The sequence below is a fragment of the Hypanus sabinus genome, chromosome 6 (assembly GCF_030144855.1).
Source record: "Hypanus sabinus isolate sHypSab1 chromosome 6, sHypSab1.hap1, whole genome shotgun sequence".
NCBI lineage: Eukaryota > Metazoa > Chordata > Chondrichthyes > Myliobatiformes > Dasyatidae > Hypanus > Hypanus sabinus.
The window spans coordinates 133,087,853-133,106,959 of NC_082711.1; positions in this window are offsets into that span (position 1 = coordinate 133,087,853).

The following is a 19,107-nucleotide window of genomic DNA, read 5'->3' on the forward strand; positions in this document are numbered from 1 at the left end:
TCAAATTTGCCTTCACTGTCCAGGGCAGATATCCTTCGATAATTTGAAATCTTTGATCCTGATTGTTTGTAGTACAATCAAGATCCTCCTCCTGAGGGCGAGTAATTTAATAATATACCGAACTGAAGTTGAAAATAGTTATTCAGATTTTCTACAGTGGGAATTGGTAATTGGAATCAGAACCACAGTTTGCAAGTGCCATTAACATTTGCCTGATGGGAATTTCAAAATTTGAAAGCTAGATTGGTGACAATAGCTAACAGTTCTGAAGAATTGGACAAAATATAAGGCCAGAAAAAATAAACAAACACAAGTGGAATGTCGAAGCGTAACTGATGCAGGCTAACAAAGCCCAAGATGAGAGCTAGCTTTCTTGCTACCGTTGACAAGTCCGAGTTATATTAGAAGGGATTTGAGCAAATGGGGGAAAATGCCTCTTAAATGTTAAATCTGTTTTAACAATCTGCTAGGATCCCTGGTACCTAGTATTCTGTATGGGTGGTGGAAAATGTTGCTGCCTTTAGACTTTCTCCCTGTCACCTTGAACATTGCACAGCATGGTAGCATGTATGGTGGCCAGCAATTCTGCTACTGTCTGTCAGGAGTGTCTCTAAATATAATAGTGGATTCTGGTTAATTGGACCATCAGTTAATCAGGACAGCTGCTTATTTGAGACAAGTCTTAAAGAACAAAAACCAATCAAGAAAATAGCTGGGATTCTATGTTTTTATTTGGGGGCACTATGCCACTTAATTGGGACAGCAGGCAGTTTCTAACTAGTGTCAGTTGTGCACTTGTGTGGCCATTCAACACTATACCACATTTACAGCAAATGGTTTTTAAATAACATCACTTGCATACACTGGTGTTCAAAAAGTAGTGAATTTTTGTTTTGTAACTGATCATTGTTTAGAAATGAGCAGTAAGACAATTTGGAACTGATTTGTTCACTAAGTTCAAGCATTCAGGCTTTGTGATGCCAGAAATGGCTGGGAGTGAAAATGAAACTAGTTCTGAATCAGGTTTATTATCACCAGCATGTGACGTGAAATTTGTTAACTTTGCAGCAGCAGTTCAATGCAATACATAATCTAGCAGAGAATAATAATGCTGAATAAAATAAAACATAAACAAATCAATTAGGTATATTGAATAGATCATTAAAAATGCAAAAACAGATGCTGTATATTTTAAAAAAAGAAGAGTGTGGTGGTGTCCAAAGCTTCAAAGTCCATTTAGGAATTGGATGGCAGAGGGGAAGAAGCTGTTCCTGAATTGCCGAGTGTGTGCCTTCAGGCTTCTGTATCTCCTACCTGATGGTAACAGTGAGAAAAGTGAGACCTCCTGGGTGCTGAAGGTCTTTAATAATGGATGCTGCCTTTCTGAGACACCACTTTCTAAAGATGTCCTGGGTATTGTGTAGGCTAGTGCCCAAGATAGAGCAGACTAGATTTACAACCTTCTGCAGCTTCTTTCGGTCCTGTGCAGTAGCCCCTCCATACCAGACAGTGATGCAGCCTGTCAGAATGCTCTCCATGGTATGACTATAGAAGTTTTTGAGTGTATTTGTTGACATGCCAAATCACTTCAAACTCCTAATAAATTATAGCCGCTGTCTTCCCTTCTTTATGATTACATCAATATGTTGGAACCAGGTTAGATCCCCAGAGGTCTTGACACCCAGGAACTTGAAGCTGCTCACTCTCTCCACTTCTGATCCCTATTGAGGATTGGTAAGTGTTCCTTCGTCTTACCCTTTCTGAAGTCCACAATCAGCTCTTTCATCTTCATTACTCTAAGTTAGGAACTACAAGGAATTTGAGGGTATTGACAATCATCTTGAATGTTACAACAGTGGATGCAGTTATCAAAAGCATTCTATGAAGGCAGTCCATTACCTGCACTGATTGTTTTTTTTTTCAGTATAAAAGGTAGTGAATGTTAGACTGATTATTGGAACTAGTACAGTTTTATAGTACTGTAATATTATTAGTAGTCTAACTTGTTCTTGTTTCATTTAAATGCCTAACTTGTTATTCAGTTAAACATAGTTTCTTTTTTTATACCTTTAACTATTTCTAGGAAACTTAAGCTAATTGGGACAACTGCTTAATTGGGGTAAATTGTACTGACCCTGATGTGTCCCAATTAACTGGAATCCACTATTGGCCTATCACCTTGGGGGAAATGACTAAGTTCATAAGAAATATTTCTGTTGAGTAATGGCAAAGCATGGAGTCATAAGTAAGATGGTCACCAATGCACAAAGAATTCAGGAAAACTGTTTATCTAAGAGGTCCAAATTCTTATAGTGTGGAGTTAATGCACATGTCATAGACGTTTTTTTAATAGAGCTTCCTGAAACCCAAGTGAAAGGAAAAGATAAGTCTTGCAAAAATGAACTGAACTAATTGGCATGTTTTTGTTCTGTCAGCAGATGTTTGTAAACCCATTGCAACTAAATTCAAACCTGGATTGCCAGCCATATACTTGTTTTGCTTGTCTTAACCCTGTTGTTACTAGAATAGTTGTCCAGTTGTGTGAATAAATCTTAAAAATTAAAATTTAAAATAAAAAAATTAGAATTAAAATGCTCAAGTCTAGCAGTATAAAGTATCCCATTTGATCTACACCTCCACAAAACTTCATCTTCAAGCAAGAGATTAGCAGGAAAGAATTCAAGAGGGGCTAAAAGGGCCATGAAATGACCTTGGCAGGTAGGATTAAATAAAATCCCAAAGCATTTGTTGTTGAATGAAAAATAAGGAGATAACTAGGGGAGGGTAGGACCGGTCAGGAATAAGGAAATTTATGCTTGGAGTCAAAAGATGCAGGTGAGGTATTCACCAAGGAGTAGGACAGGGAGTTTAGTAGGGCAGGCTAGTGTGCTGGGATAATTTAAACAATGATGTAGTACTGAGTCTCTTGAGTCTGTTAGAATATGTCTAAGTTATTGAATGAGGCAAAAGATTACTGGCACTTTGAAGATCTTTGTTCCCTCATTAGTGACAAACAAGGTCCTGAAGGACTGGGGCAAGTTTTTTTTTGAATTGATGATTATTGAGGATAGTATTGCGAATGTTGGGAAGTGCCATATGGGCAAGTTCTCTCATGGTATACTGATTCAGATTAAGATGCACAGGATTTACAATAACTTAGTATTGTAAATTCAGAATTGACTACATAGAAGATTGAAGGTAGTGCTAGAAAGGTGTTATTCTGCCTGCAAGCTTTGACCAGTGATGTTCTTTTCTGAAAGGATCTGTGTTGGGACCTCTGATGTACACAGCAATTGTCAAAAAGATGCAATGCAATACAGCGTAGGACAAATGGGGTTTAATAAGGCAAGGTGGCAATATTTATGGACTGCCCCCAGCACATCGTTATGTATGTTGGTTGTTAATGCAAACAACACATTTCACTTGGATATACATGTGATTATTAAATCAGAATCTGAAGTATGAGGTAATGTACTTTGAGAGATTAAATATAAAAGGAAAGTGTACCATAAAATAAGAATAGAATTGAGTCATTTGGCACATTGAGTCTGTTCCATTATATTCCTCTTGGCTCCATTGTCCTGTCTTCTCCCCATAAACTGCTGCCTTTTCTTACAGAGGATCTATTGACCTCTTTAAATATACCCAATGATATGGCCTCCACAACTGTCTATAGCAAAGAATTTCAGATTAACCACTCTGGCTAGAAATCCCTCCTTAACTGTTTTAAAGAGATGTCCTCCTTTTCTGAGGCTGTGTCATTTGGTCCTAGACACCGTCATTATAGGAACCCATCCTCTCCACACTATCTAGACAATCCAATATTTGGTAGGTTTCAGTGATATTCTAACCTACCACCAAGTGAGTACAGCCCAGAGCCATCAAATGCTTCCATACGTGAACCCTTTCAATCCCAGGATCATTCTCGTGAACCTCTGAACCCTCAGCAATTCCTTCTCAGATAAAGGGTCCAAAACTGCTCACAATATTCCAAGTGCATTCAGACCAATGCCTTATAAAGCCTCGGCATTACATCTCCTTGCTTTTATACTGTAGTCCTCTCAAAATGAATGCTAACATCGCATTTGTCTTTTTACCACAGACTTGACCTGCAAGTTTAGTCCTTCTGCAGACTCTGTTTCCTCAACAATACCTGCCCCTCCATTTATCTTTGTATCATCTTAGAATTCCTTTGTCTATCCTGCTTGTTATTTTCTCAAAGAATTCCTCAGGCAAGACTTCTCCCTTAAGCCATGACTTTCACCTATATACCCTGAAACTTCTTCAATAATTGACTCCAGCATCTTATCAACCATTGAAGTCAGGCTAACTAGCTTCCATTCTTTTACCTCCCTCTCTTCTAAAGAGTGAGTGAAATTTGCAATTTCCCAGTCCTCTGGAACCTTTTCAGAACCCTGGTGAATAATAAGTCTAGGTGACTTGTCTATCTTCAAAACTCAGCTTCCCAAGCACCTTCTCCTTAGTAATAGGAACTGTACTCACTTCTGCCCCCTTCAATTTTCTGGCATACTGTTGGTGTCTTGCTTAGTGAATATTGACTCAATACTTAAATTTGTCTGTCATTTCTTTGACCCCATTGGTCTGATATCTGCTCTTCCCTCTGTTTTACTCTTTACATGGTAGATTTCAAAGAACATTTGGTATCCTCTTTTATATTATTGGCTAGCTTACCTTTGTCTTTTCTCCCCTTGTGGCTCTTAGTTTTCTTGTGTTTTTAAGTTTCCCAGTCCTCTATCTTCCCACTGATTTTTGCTATATTGTATGCCCGCTCAGTTGCTTTTATGTTGCTTTGACTTTCCTCATCAGTTACAGTTGCCTCATCCTTCCTTTAGAAAACTACTTCTGTAGGATGTATCTATCCCGCATCTTCAAAATTGCTCCCAGAAACTCCAGCCATGAAATACAGAAAGAACATGGCAGTTGTTGAAAGAGAGGACATCAACTCTTTCCCAACCTTTGGCATGAAAAAGAGAAAAAAACAAAACTCACAAACTCCAAAATCCCCCCCCCCTCCACAGAAGAAAACAGCTACAATAGCACCAAATGCCCCCCATTCCCGCAGGGAAAAACAGTTACAATAGCATGAAATCCCGCCCTCTCCCCCACAGGAAAGAAGTGACAATAATAATCTGTGACCCCCTCACTTGCAGGAAAGAACAGCGCTGATAGCATCAAAGCCCACAACACATTCACACACAAAAAATTAACATCACCCACCTGCCAATTGGCCACAAGAAAGAAAACACCAAAACAACTGAAGGAGAATAACATAAAGCACAGTCCAATAATCACACAAATATCAGAGACATCTTTCTGTCAGCACGTGAGCACAAACTCAGACACAATAGTGGAGTGGCATTTTGAAGGCTTGTAGAAGGACATGCGAATGTATACACAGGCAGTAGGTAGATTCAATTGGGTTTGCTAACCTAATACAGATCTGATAAGTTAATGTGTCAATGTCCTTGCTATCTGTTGATCTTATATTAAACAGAGGGAGGAATCTTTGTTTCAACTGGTTGAGTTTGTTAACTGGATGCTTTCAAGCAAATTAATCAGTTCTTCTTTACTAGTTTGGCTATGCTTGTGCACAGTTCATGTACACAAGAAAGGTTGGAATATTGCTAGAAAGCCTGCAGAAGAGATTTACTAGGATGTGGCCTGGAATGGACAGCCATATTTACAAAGAGAGATCAGACGGGCTGAGGGGGTAAACTTGTAGAAGTTTATAAAGTTATGAAGGGCATAGATAGGAAAGATAGTCACAGCCCTTTCACAAGGACAGGGGTATGTAAAGCTAGGGATCATGGGTTAAAAGTGAAAGAAAACTTAAATGTGATTTGAAGAGAATTTGTCATGCAGAGGGTGAGAGATACATGAAATGAATTTTCAAAGGACATGATAGAGACAGGTCCAATTGCAGAGTTTAAAAAAGCATTTGGATGGGTCATGGATAGGAAAGGAATAAAGGGACCTGGGTCAAATGCCGGAAAATGGGATTTCTGTAGATAGACATCATAGTTGGCATGGATGATTTGGGTCAACATGTGTTTACATACTATGCAACTTTATGATTCTATGTGGAGGCAAAATACACTTAGCATTGTGTTCAGCATAGACATGTGTTGAAGGTCTGTGCTGTAATGTTCTATGTACTATGATAGACTGGAACAACTTCCTCAGGAATTCTTCAACTGTTGGTCCCAAGCATCTAAACTCCAGCACCTTGACAAAGACATGGCCAGCTGGATCTTGAGTCTACTATCACTTGCATGTTCTACTCCAAGAAACACACCAAGCTATCTTATAAATATGGTGCTGTTCTTTCATTGTTGGTTTATACTTTTGGAACTTCTGACTGACAGCAAACCGTGAATCCCTACAACACAAAGGTGGCAATGAAGATTTAAGACAAGAGAGACTGCAGATGCTGGATTCTGGAACAAATATCAGAACAGTGGAAGAACTCAGTAGGTCAGCCAGCATCTGTGGTGGCAATATGTGTAGGTCAACACTTTGGGTTGAGACCCTGCATCAGGGCTGAGGGAGAAGAAGAAAGATGGGCAGTGCAAGGGAGAGGATAGGGAAAGTGAACAAAAGAAGAAAGCTAGACAGACAGGTGAGTATGTGGGAGGAGAGGTTGGCTGAGCCTGAAGTTGGAAAGTTCAGTCTTTATACCACTGTGTTGTAAGTTATCCAAGCAGAATGAGATATTGTTCTTCCAGTTTACATTTGGCTTCTTCATTGCAATGGAGAAGGTTGAGGGCAAACAGGTCTGTATGTGAATGGGAAAGAAAGTTAATTTGAAGCTTAAGATGCTTGTGGGGGACAAAGTGCCACTGCTGTGCAAAAGGATCACCCAGACTGTGCTCGGTTTCTCAAATGTAGAGAAAGCCACATTGTGAGCACCAAATGCAGCTACCAAGTTGGAAGAGGTGCAGGTAAACCTCTGCCTCACCTGGAAGGCTGTTTAGGTGTTGGGTTGGTGGTGAGGAACGAGGTTCCAGGACAGGCGTTATATCTCTTATGACGGCAAGGGAAAGGCAGGTAGGAATGAAACCACAAACAGTGATCACTGTAGAAAGCAGGAAGTGTGGGAGAGGGGGAAGTATGTCCTGTGGTGGAATTGCAGCGGACCTGGCAGTAATTGCAAGGGATGATTTGATGGACACAGTCTGGTGAGGTGAAAGGTAAACACCAAGAAAACTCTATCACTGAACTCCACCTCTCCATGGTGAACGCAGTGTTATCTGCCAATCAGTGGTGTCCTTCTCCCACACACACACTTACTCATCCACCTGTTCTCTCATTTTCCATCCCTCTCCTCCCCTCACACTTCCCCATCTGGTTCCATCAACTGCCCATACCCCTCCCTTGAATTACTATGACCTTGCAATTTTTCCTCTTCCCTCTCAAACTCGATACAGGGTCTCAACTTGAAACATTGATCTACATTATTTTGCCTACAAGGTGCTGCTTGACATGGCGAGTTCTCCCAGTAGTCCTGTTTTTCATTCTGGATGGTTCACCACAACCTATTAATGGGCTACGAAGACACTGGTCTTAAACCCCAACTTTTCCAACAAAATCCACATCTGCACAGTGAACTAAGCGATAAAGTTCCTGTGACATACTTTTGTAACATTCACCTGTTCATTTATGAAGATGGACCTTTGTATCAATAAACTGTGTAGTTTGGCTAAAGAGTTTTCACATCAAAAATATTTAGTTTGCTTCTGAGCAAGGCTGCAAAATGATTTCTCTAGACTTGGTTCACTGATCCAGTGATTGGAGTTCAAATGCCAACAAGATGGCTAAGTAAATTCAAGTAAGTAAATGAATTACATGAATAAAAAGCTATTATCAGAAAGGGGAATAGTGAAACTACCAGACTATCATTTTAAAATACAATGGGTCCATTGAAGACTTCCAGAGAAAATAAACATGTTTATTTCAATTGGGTTTTTAAATGATAACAGACTCAACAATGTGATTCTTAATTGCAGAATAAGTTCAGGAACAATTTGTGATGAAAGTAAAGCCTGGCCTAGGCAATGATTTTCACACCCTATGAATAATGAGGAATTTAAAGAACACAGTAGTTTGAGATATATAACATGAGTAAAAGAATATAATGTCCTGTGAAATGTAAGTGTAGACTTTTCTGTTCAGATTTCTTTTTGAAAAAGTGAGCCAAGATTCAAATAAATGCAAGTAACACTACCATTAAATGACTACTAACTGGTTGGAATTGTTCTTGTACAAGGAGTTGCCAGTGAAGGTCATCACTTCTGTTTCTCCACAATTGTGGTGTTTGGTAAATTAGTTTACCACTGTTATTTTCTATTTAGAGATGCAGCAAGGTAACCAACTGTTCTGGCCCAATGAGCCTGTGCCTCTCAATTGCACCCATGTAACCAATTAATTTTTGAGCACCCTAACATTCCTGTAGCATTTTAAGGTAAGATAATAAAATTAAACTTAATCTTATGGTTCTCACCACAGTAGCAAGAGGAACTGAATGCATCTTCCTCAAATTATATACAGCTTCCTTATCTTGTTCAACTTGTGAAGCTAATAGTACATCACCACTAAAATGAACACCTGCAGTGAATTATGGAAATTGAAAACTGAACTACAACAAATGGAGCAAATCAGAATTGTCTGCTTTTTGCTTGGGACTCAGGTGCATTTACTTCTGCATCCTCATTGACAAGTGTCCTTCTTCGTCCTTTTTTTTTGGAAAGCAAAGTGGTTGCTTCCCATTAATATTTAAATTTCAACAATTTTAATATACTGGTAACTACCCCCCATTATGCCTTTTCAACTAGGCTAATCACAGTCATGCTTTTTGAAACATTGATCTTAGGAAAGTGGAGGGGTTGATGATCTTGAGGTGCAAAAGCATCAATTCCTAAGGCATGACTAAGTGTATCCTAGGATGACGTGGGAACAAAGGAAGAAATTGCTGGGCCTTGGAAGAGATTTTTGTATCTTCTTTAGCTGGAAGGTTGCTAATGTTGTGCTTTTTGTTGAAGAGGTGACTAAGAGAATTGACGAGGTCAAGGCAGAAGGTTTTGTCCATGTGACCATTAGCCAAGTTTTTGACAACCTACATGATAGCTGAGAAGCTGAGATCACAAGGCAAATAAGGTGAGCTAGCCATCTAGATACAAAATTGGTTTGGTTGAAGGAGTCAGAGTGAGGTTGTGGAGATTTGTTTAACAGATCCCCTCTACCACCACCCCTGGCAGCATGTTCCAAAAACCCACCACTCTTTGTGGGGAGAAAAACCTAGCTCTGACATCCTCCCTGTACATTCTTCCAATCCCCCTAAAATTACACCCTCTTGTACTAACCACTTCCATCCTGGGAAGATGGCGATGGCTGTCCATTCTATTAATGCCTCTTCGTATACACCTCTATGAAGTCAGCTCTCCAAAGAGAAAATTCCTAACTCACTCAACCTTTCTTCATAAGATGTGCTATCTAATTCAGGCAGCATCCTTGTAAATCTCCTTTGCACCCTCTCTGACACTTCTACATTCTTCCTATAACGAGGTGACCAGAACTGAACGCAATACTACAAATGTGGTCTGACCTGAGTTTTATAAAGCTGTAACATTACCTCTTGAACGCAATCTCCCAATTAATGAAGGCCAGCACACCTTCTTAACCACCATGAGGGATCTATGGATGTGGTACTTAGATCCCTCTGTTCCCCCACATTGCTAAGAATCCTGCCATTAACCCTATACCCTGCTAGTTTGACTTTTCAAAGTGGATTACTTAACACTTTTCTGGATTGAGGTCCACTTGCCATTTCTCAGCCTGGCTCTGCATTCTATCAAAGTCCCATTGTCACCTATTCACACCTTCAACTCTATCCACACCATCACCAACCTTCATGTCATCTGCAAACTTACTAATCCTTCCACTTCCTCATACAAGTCATTGATAAAAATCACAAAGAGCAGTTCCCAAAACAGAACCTTGTGAAACACCACTGGTCACCAACCTCCAGGGAGAGTATGCTCCATCTACTACCACCCTCTGCTTTCTGAAGGCAAGCCAATTCTGAATCCATGCAGCCGTGCCTCGTGATTTTCTGAATGACCCTTCCATGGGGAACCTTATCAAAAGCCTTATTAAAATCCACATATGCATCATTCACTGCTCTACCTTCATCAATTTCCTTTGTTAATTTCTTGAAGAATTCAATTAGGCCTATGAGGCACAACCAGCCCCTCACAAAGCCACTCTAACTATCCCTAATCAGACTATGCTTCTCCATATGCTTGTAAATCCTGTCTCTAAGAATCCTCTCCAATAATTTGCTGACCACTGATGAAAAAAGACTCACTGGTCTATAAATCCTAGGATTATCTTTTTCCTTTCTTGAACAAAGGAATACATTTGCCACCTTCCAATCTTCTGGTATTACTCCTGTGGCCAGTGAGGATACAGCAATCATTGTTGTTCAAGCGACTCAGCAATCTCTTCCCTTGCTTTCCATAGTAACCTGGGACACATCCTATCTGGGCCTGGGATCTTATCTATCCTAATGTTTTTCAAACATTACAGCTTATCATCTTAAAGTCAACATGTTCCAACATGTTATCCTGTTCTACACTGACCTGCTATTGGGTCAAAGTTTTTGCACTATGGAGATGCCAATCAATTGATGTTGAAGTCCCCACAACAACAACCACGTTATTTTCAAATAATGCCTCTCAATGGTGAATACTGAAACAAATTATTCATTAAGGATCTCCCCTCCTCCTCCTCCAACTCCAGGGCCATGTTTCCTCTTTTATCTCTGTTTAGTCCTACCCTTGATCTAGTCTTCCTCCTGATCTTCACATACTTGAAGAATGCCTTGGAGTTTTCCTTAATGCTACTTGCCAAGGCCTTCTCATGTCCCCTTCTAGCTCTCCTGTCCCTTCCTAAGCTACTTTCTGGATACCTTGTAACACTCAAAAGTCCTGTTTGGTTCTTGCTTCTTAAACCTAAAGAAAGTTTCTTTCTTCCTCTTGACTAGATGTTGTACATCTCTTGTCCACTATGGTCCCTTCACTCTACATCATTTCCCTTCCTCAGTGAGAAACCTATTTGGAATCACATGCAATTCTTCCCTAAACAGCCTCTATATTTTCTGTTGTGCATTTCCCTGACTACATCTGTTCCCAACTTATGCTCCCAAGTTCCTGTCTAATAGCTCCCGTCCCCCAGTTAAGCACCATACCACCTGCTCCTATTGCTATCCAAAGCTACGCTAAAGGTCAGGGAGTTATAACCACTGTTTCCAAAATGCTCAGCCACTGAGAGATCAGTCAGCTGACCAACTTCATTGCTTTGTACCAGATCTAGTATGGCTTCTTAGCTAGTTGGCCAGTCCACATAGTGTTGGGAACCCTTCCTGGACATACCTAACAAATTCTGCCCCATCTAAACCTCAATTGTTAGTGAAGTTGAAGTCCCCCACAACAACAATTGCGTTATTTTCAAATAATGCCTCTCGATCTGCTCCTTGGTATGTCTGCTGCTATAGGGCATCTATAGAATTCTCCCAATGGAGTGGTTGTCCCTTCCTGTTTGACTTCCACCCACACTGAGATGACAATCCCTCCGTGCAGTCCTCCCTTTCTGCAGCTGTAATACTATCCCTGATTAGCAATTCTGCTCCCCACCTCTCTTACCGTCCTTCTTGTCCCTTTTGAAACAGCTAAACCCCAAAACATCCAGTAGCCATTCTGGCCCTTGTGACAGCCAAGTCTCTCTAATGGACACAATATTGTAGTTCCATGTACTAACCCATGCTCTAAGTACATCACCCTTCTACCTATCACATTTTGCATTGATGTTAACCATCCAAATGACTACATTTATGCCCTATACCTTGCCTATCCTTTAGTTTCTTTACACGTTGCTTCTCCCTTTACACCAACTACTCAGTCATCTGACCTACCACTCTGGTTTCAATCCCCATGCCAAACTAGTTTAAACCCTTCCCAAACAGGTCTAGCAAACCTGCTTACAAGGATATTGGTTCCCCTTCATGTTCAAGTGTAACCATCTCTTTATGTGTAGAAGTCATACCTTTCCCAGAAGAGATCCTAATGATCCACAAATCTGAAACCCTGCCCCTTGCACCAATTCTTCAGCGACACATTCATCTGCCAAATCATCATGTTCTTCCCCTCACTGGCAGTAATCCAAGGATTACAACCCTTGAAACACTGCTTTTTAAAATCTTTCAAAATGGATAAAAACAGAGAATCACAACACTCTGACCACAATATTTCAATCTTCTCTGGCTACAGCTTGTATCAGAGCTTGGTGAACAGCTCAAAACAGAAGAGAAAAATTCAACAGAGACTCAAACATAAGGTTAAGAATTTTAAGTTAGAAGTAATAGTTAAATAGGAATGAATGCAAGCCTGCAAGGATCTTGAATGGAATTGTATGATTCTACCATTTGCAGACTGAAATATGGTAGGATGTCAAGGAAACAGAGGACTAGTTGTGGTGCAGTCTTTGCTGGAACAATCAATTAGAAATCACTTATTTGAGGAGAAAGTCAAAGTGCACTCTAACAGTTTTAAGAAGTTATTTTAAGATCTGTGTTGCATCATGACTAATTGCCTTAGAGAAGCTGGTGGTGAACTGTGTCATTTGAGCTACTGCTGTCTTTCTGGTGAAGATGCTTCCCCAATCCTGCAGATTAATTCAAGGATATATCCCCAATGAAGGGAGGGTGATTTATTTCCAAGTAGAGGAGTGTGTAATTTGGAGAGGAACTTGTTTGGCAGACGCTTGTGTTTCTTGATGGTAAAGATCACAGTCTGGGAAGTGTTGTCAGAGGAGCCCGTACAAGAAGCTGCAGAGGTTCTTATGGAAGATGCAGACCGCCATCATGGCATGTCAGAAATGGAGGAAATAGGTCGATGCTTGTGGAGGCTGATGAGCTTCTAGAGCAGGAGTTCCCAACCTGGGGTCCACGGACCCCTTGGTTAATGGTAGGGGTCCATGGCATAAAGCAGGTTGGGCATCCCTGTTCTCGAGTGTTGTTGGAGTTGCACCCATTCAGCAGAGAGTGTTCTGTACCCTCCTGTCATGCATCTTGCAGACAAGAAAGCAGCTGTGGGGTGTCAGGAGGTGTCTCAGCTGCTGAAGCATACAACCTTTGACCAGCTCTTATAGCCACAGCCTTAATCTGGGACATCCATTTGGATTTCTCTTTAACGTTTGTAGTCTCCGCTTGTTCTGTTGTGTTGTGTTGCTGTTCCACTAAGGAAAGCAAGAAGAATATAGCTGCCAAACAAATGCTTTTATTGTAGGTAATTAAAATTGAACTAAGAGCAGAGACTAGTACAACAGTATGGCAAAAGTTAAACTACTCGGTACCCACAATTCTTAAAGGCACATCCAGTCTTTCAGTGAAATAACAAACACATGTAGATCATCAATTAACTACATATATTACATTAGATCAACAATTAACTACAGTATTTCCATACTGAAGTTGTTCTAGTACCTACTTAAAGACATTTATAAATATATAGTAGAGAAATTTAAGCATTCACTTTACTTATTTCTTTATGGACTTTCTCACAGACTGACCACAGCAAGTCAGAGTTGGTAATCACACCTCCACCACCCTCATCTTAAAAACAGGCACCCTGCAGGGCTGTGTGCTGAGCCCTATGCTCTACACACTCTTCACACATGACTGCACCCCCATCTACACCTCCAACTCCATAATTAAATTTGTGGACGATACCACAGCAGTCGGCCTGATCTCGCACGAGAATGAAACAGCCTACAGGCTCGAGGTGAATCATCTGACGAAGTGGCGTAAGGACAACAACCTGGTCCTTAACACTTCTAAAACAAAAGAGATGATCATTGACTTCAGGAGATCAAAGGACAGAGTGCACACCCCCCCTCTGTATACATGGAGAGGTAGTGGAAAGTGTGGAAAAGCTAAAGTTCCTTGGAGTTATGTTGTCAAAACAGCTGACATGGACCACCAACACCTCGCTGCTTGTAAAAAGGCACAACAAAGACTCTTCTTCCTCAGAAAGCTGAAATAGGCCAAACTCCCACAAAAGCTAACACGAGGAAATCTGTAGATGCTGGAAATTTAAACATCTATAGGAGAAGCACTGTCGACATTTCAGACTGAGACCCTTCGTCAGGATATAAGGACAGCTTCTTATAGATGCTGTCTGGCCTGCTGTGTTCCACCAGCATTTTGTGTGTGTTGTTCCCACAAAAGCTGTTGCTTAACTTCTACAGAAGCACAATTGAAACCATCCTGACCAACAGCGCCACAGTGTGGTATGCCAGCTGCACAGCTGCTGAGCGACAAGACCTGCATTGTGTGGTGAAGGCGGCCCAGCGAATTGTCAGGATGGAGCTCCCAGGACTGGACACCATCTATTCCAGCAGACTCAGGAGGAAAGCAATCAGCATAACCAGAGACACCACACACCCCGGCCACTCCCTGTTTGACCCGCTGCCATCCAGCAAAAGGTTCAGGACACTAAAAGCCAGAACAAATAGACTGAGGAACAGCTTCTACCCCAGAGCTGTGGCCTCCATCACACCACTCCCACAGAACAATGACTGAAACTGTGAGCACACACAAGGATTCAAATACTTGCACTAATGGCACTTTGTGCATTACTGTGATATTCTGGTGCTGCTGCAACTTATTTTCTGCTACTTATCTACTTAATACTGTTTTTCTATTACTGTCTTGTTTTTATCTACCACTGTTTGATTGCCTGAGAGGAAGCCAAACAGAGTTTCATTGTACCTATGTATAATGACAATAAAGATCATTCAATTCAATTAAATTAATTATTTTAATTATAAATTCTGTCCAATAACTTAAACTCAATATCCCTGCAGTATAAAGATACTTCTTCAAATAAGTTTTAAACAAGCAGACTCACAGCCTGAAGGACAGTTGTAAGTTTTCACGAATAAAACGCTGGGGGTATTTTGTTTTAAAAAAACAGTAGCAACTCATTTACTGAACACAGTACGGTAAAACGTCCTTTATGTAATTGTATCATCACGTCAGACTGGCCTTTTAGAGTAAACCCCAACCCAATGTTAGTGGTTGTGAATTCTGTATGTTTCCAGCAGTTACACTATACCACACTGTAACAGCTATTTTGCATTACATTGGATAAAGCATTTTTGGTGAATTTAATGTTAACTACCTTCAAAAGAACACTGGGGCAGGAAACCTGTATGGGAGAGTTTTTAAAGTGGAAAGCTGTTGCTCTGCAATCGTTCCTCTCTCTTGACCTCGGAAACCTGGGTCCAGTGGTGTGACCATGTGGCAAGACCTGGGGTCTTCCTTGGTTGTGGTGGATGACCACGATGCCATCTGTGTCTCGCCATGCGCTCTGCTCTTCACGGAGAGTTGCAGTACCACCTTCCCGGCTGTTGGATCTCATCCACCCAGTCTGCTGGAGCTGATCTTGCACGCTGGGACAGGCATGTCCCTACCTCACCGGGATATGAGGCCGGCAGCCAAGGTGGTGTACCGGAGAATGATTGCAAACAGTTACTTGGAGCCACAGGTGAGAGCTGAGTGTTCAGTGGGAACCAAAGGTGAGTGCACTGCCCCGGAACAGACATGACAAGCTCCTCCATCAGCGGTGGACACCCCATACAGGTAGTACTATCCTTGATACTTGCCTTGATGGACAGCAACACAGGAGCATATGAACACTAAGCATAGACTAATACTGTTTGTTAACTATTTTAGGAGTTACGCTGATTTCAATGTATTGCTATATCACTTACTATTCTGCTTCCTTCTCACTTGTCCTTCATCTTATCTTCCTGTAGATACCGAACGTATTATTCTTCCCATTGTCAGTTGCAAATTTATTAATTCTGGATTCCTTCACATGCTCTCACTTGCTATCCACACTGAGTTATAAGTCCAGGAGATCCTTGAATCACTTCGACAAGGAGGTACATCCTCCCTCAGGGGATCCAGCTAACTGTGCAGTTGGTTCACTTTAATTCCACGTCCCATTCCCATTCCGATATGTCTATCCATGGCCTCCTTTACTGTCAAGATGAAGCCACACTCAGGTAAATACCGGCTGGGTAGCCTCCAACCTGATGGCATGAACATTGACTTCTCTAACTTCTGTTAATGCCCCTCCTCCCCTTCTTACCCCATCCCTGACATATTTAGTTGTTTGTTTTTTTCTTTCTCTCTGCCCATCACTCTGCCTGTTCTCCATCTCCCTCTGGTGCTCCCCCCCCCCTTTCTTTCGCCAGAGGCCTCCCGTCCCATGGTCCTTTCCCTTCTCCAGCTCTGTATCACTTTCACCTTTCCAGCTCTTAGCTTCATCCCACCCCCTCCGGTCTTCTTCTATCATTTCGCATTTCCCCTTCCCCCCACTACTTTCAAATTTCTTAGTATCTCTCCTTTCAGTTAGTCCTGACGAAGGGTCTCAGCCCGAAACTGTCGACAGTGCTTCTCCTTATAGATGTTGCCTGGCCTGCTGTGTTCCACCAGCATTTTGTGTGTGTTGTTTGAATTTCCAGCGTCTGCAGATTTCCTCGAGTTGGTTCACTTGTTAACTCCATGGACAACAGAAGCCTCTTCCCCTGGAACATCTGACATGGTTAAAACGATTTCTCCACCAACAACACACGCAGCTTTTGGCAAAGTGTGCACGCCATCGCAGACTTCGAAGCTACACGCGGTGGTGCTGCCTACATCGCTGCCTCTCTCCCAGATGGGCTAAATCTTTTTTACACTCTTTCTTTTTCAATCTTTTTATTGAATTTCATATATATATATATAAAGAGAAACATAACATAATATAAATAGATTATAAATGCATTAAATTTAAAGTTAAATTTATAATAGGATAACAATATCTTATTAAATATCAACCAAAGAAAAAACCTATAATAAACAATCAAACCTATTTTGATTGAACATGAAAAAGGATAAAAATAGTCATCAAAAGAAAAAAAAGTAAAAATGCACAAAGAAATGTATATTAAAAAAAACTAAACCTAGACTAACATGGGCAATAATACCAGTTTATATGAGTATGATAGTGTCAAAAACTCCGGAACTCCATACCAGAACAAGAATAAAAAGAGAAAAGGTCTGGAAGAGGCCAAATTAATTCATATGAAAATGTCGAATGAACGGTCCCCAAGTTTCTTCAAATTTAACTGATGAATCGAAAATAGTACTTCTAATTTTTTCTAAACTCAGACAAGAGATAGTTTGAGAGAACCACTGGAACGTGGTAGGAGGATTTACTTCTTTCCATTTTTGTAATATAGACCTTCTGGCCATTAATGTTACAAAGGCGATCATTTGTCTGATTGAAGGGGAAAGTCGACTACCATCCTCATTTGATATACCAAAAATTGCAGTAATAAAATGAGGTTGTAAATCAATATTCCAAATTGAGGAAATGGTAGCAAATATGTCCTCCCAATAGTTATGTAAAGCGGGACATGACTAAAACATGTGGGTCAATGAGGCCACATCTGAATGACATCTGTCACATTGAGGGTTAATATGAGAATAGAATCGAGCAAGTTTATCTTTAGACATGTGGGCTCTATGTACGACCTTAAATTGTATTAGGGCATGTTTAGCACAAATAGAAGAAGAATTAACCATTTGTAAATTTTTTTCCCATTTTTCTGTTGATATATTATATTGAAGTTCTTTTTCCCACTCTTGTTTAATTCTACCTGAAATCTTTTTTACACTGGATTCGATGTTGCCAACACTGAGCTGCCGATGCGACCTGCACCTTAGTGATCTCGGAGGCTGAAATATGCAGGCGTTTCCACCCAGTGGACCGGGCGGCATCCACAGGCATGTACTCAGAAAATGTGTGGCACAACTGGCTGGAGTGTTTGCAGACATTTTTAATCTCTCCCTCTCCCAGTGTAGAGTGCTCTCTTGCCTCAAAACATCCACCATTGTTCTGGTACCTAAAAAGACCAAAGTAACATGTCTGAACGACTGGCGTCCTGTCACACTCACCTCAATAATAAGCAAATGCTCTGAGGCACTGTTCAAGGACTATATCTGCAGCTTGCTCCCACCCACACTGGACCCCCTACAATTCGCTTACTGACACAACCAGCTGACAGAAGACGCAATAGCCACTGCTCTACACACCTGGAGAAGAGGGATGTTCATGTGAGAATGCTGTTCTTGGACTACAGTTCAGCATTCAACACCGTAATTCCCTCCAGGCTCGACAGGAAGCTCAGAGATCTCGGCCTTCACCTTGCCTTGTGTAGCTGTGTCCTGGACTTCCCGTCAGGTTGCCGGCGGGTGGTAAGAGTGGGCTCCCTCACCTCTGACACTCTGACCCTCAACACGGGTGCCCCTCAGGGCTGTGTACTAAACCCCCTCCTTTACTCTCTGTATACCCATGACCGTGTCTCCACCCACAGCTCCAATCTGCTAATTTAATTTGCTGATAACACTCCATTGATTGGCCTTATCTCAAACAATAATGAGGTGGCCTACAGAGAAGTCATCTCTCTGACACACTGGTGTCAAGAAAACAATCTCTCCCTCAATTTCACAAAAACAAAGGAGCTGGTTGTGGATTACAGGAGGAATGGAGACAGGCTAATCCCTATTGACATCAATGGATCTTGGGTTGAGAGGGTGAACAGCTTTAAGTTCCTCAGCATAAACATCACCGAGGATCTGACGTGGTCTGTACATACCAGATGTGTGGTGGAAAAGGCACAACAGCACCACTTTCACCTCAGAGTGTTGAGGAAGTTTGGTATGGGCCCCTAAATTCTATAGGGGGACAGTTGAGAGCATCCTGACTGGCTGCATCACTGCCTGGTATGGGAACTGTACTTCCCTCAATCGCAGGACTCTGCAGAGAGTGGTGCGGACAGTCCAGTACATTTGTAAATGTGAACTTGTATTAAGTGTGACATTTATAGAAACAGGGGTATAAAAAGGGCCCGAAGGATCACTGGGGACCCGAGTCACCTCAACCACGAACTTTTCCAGCTGCTACCATCTGGGAAATG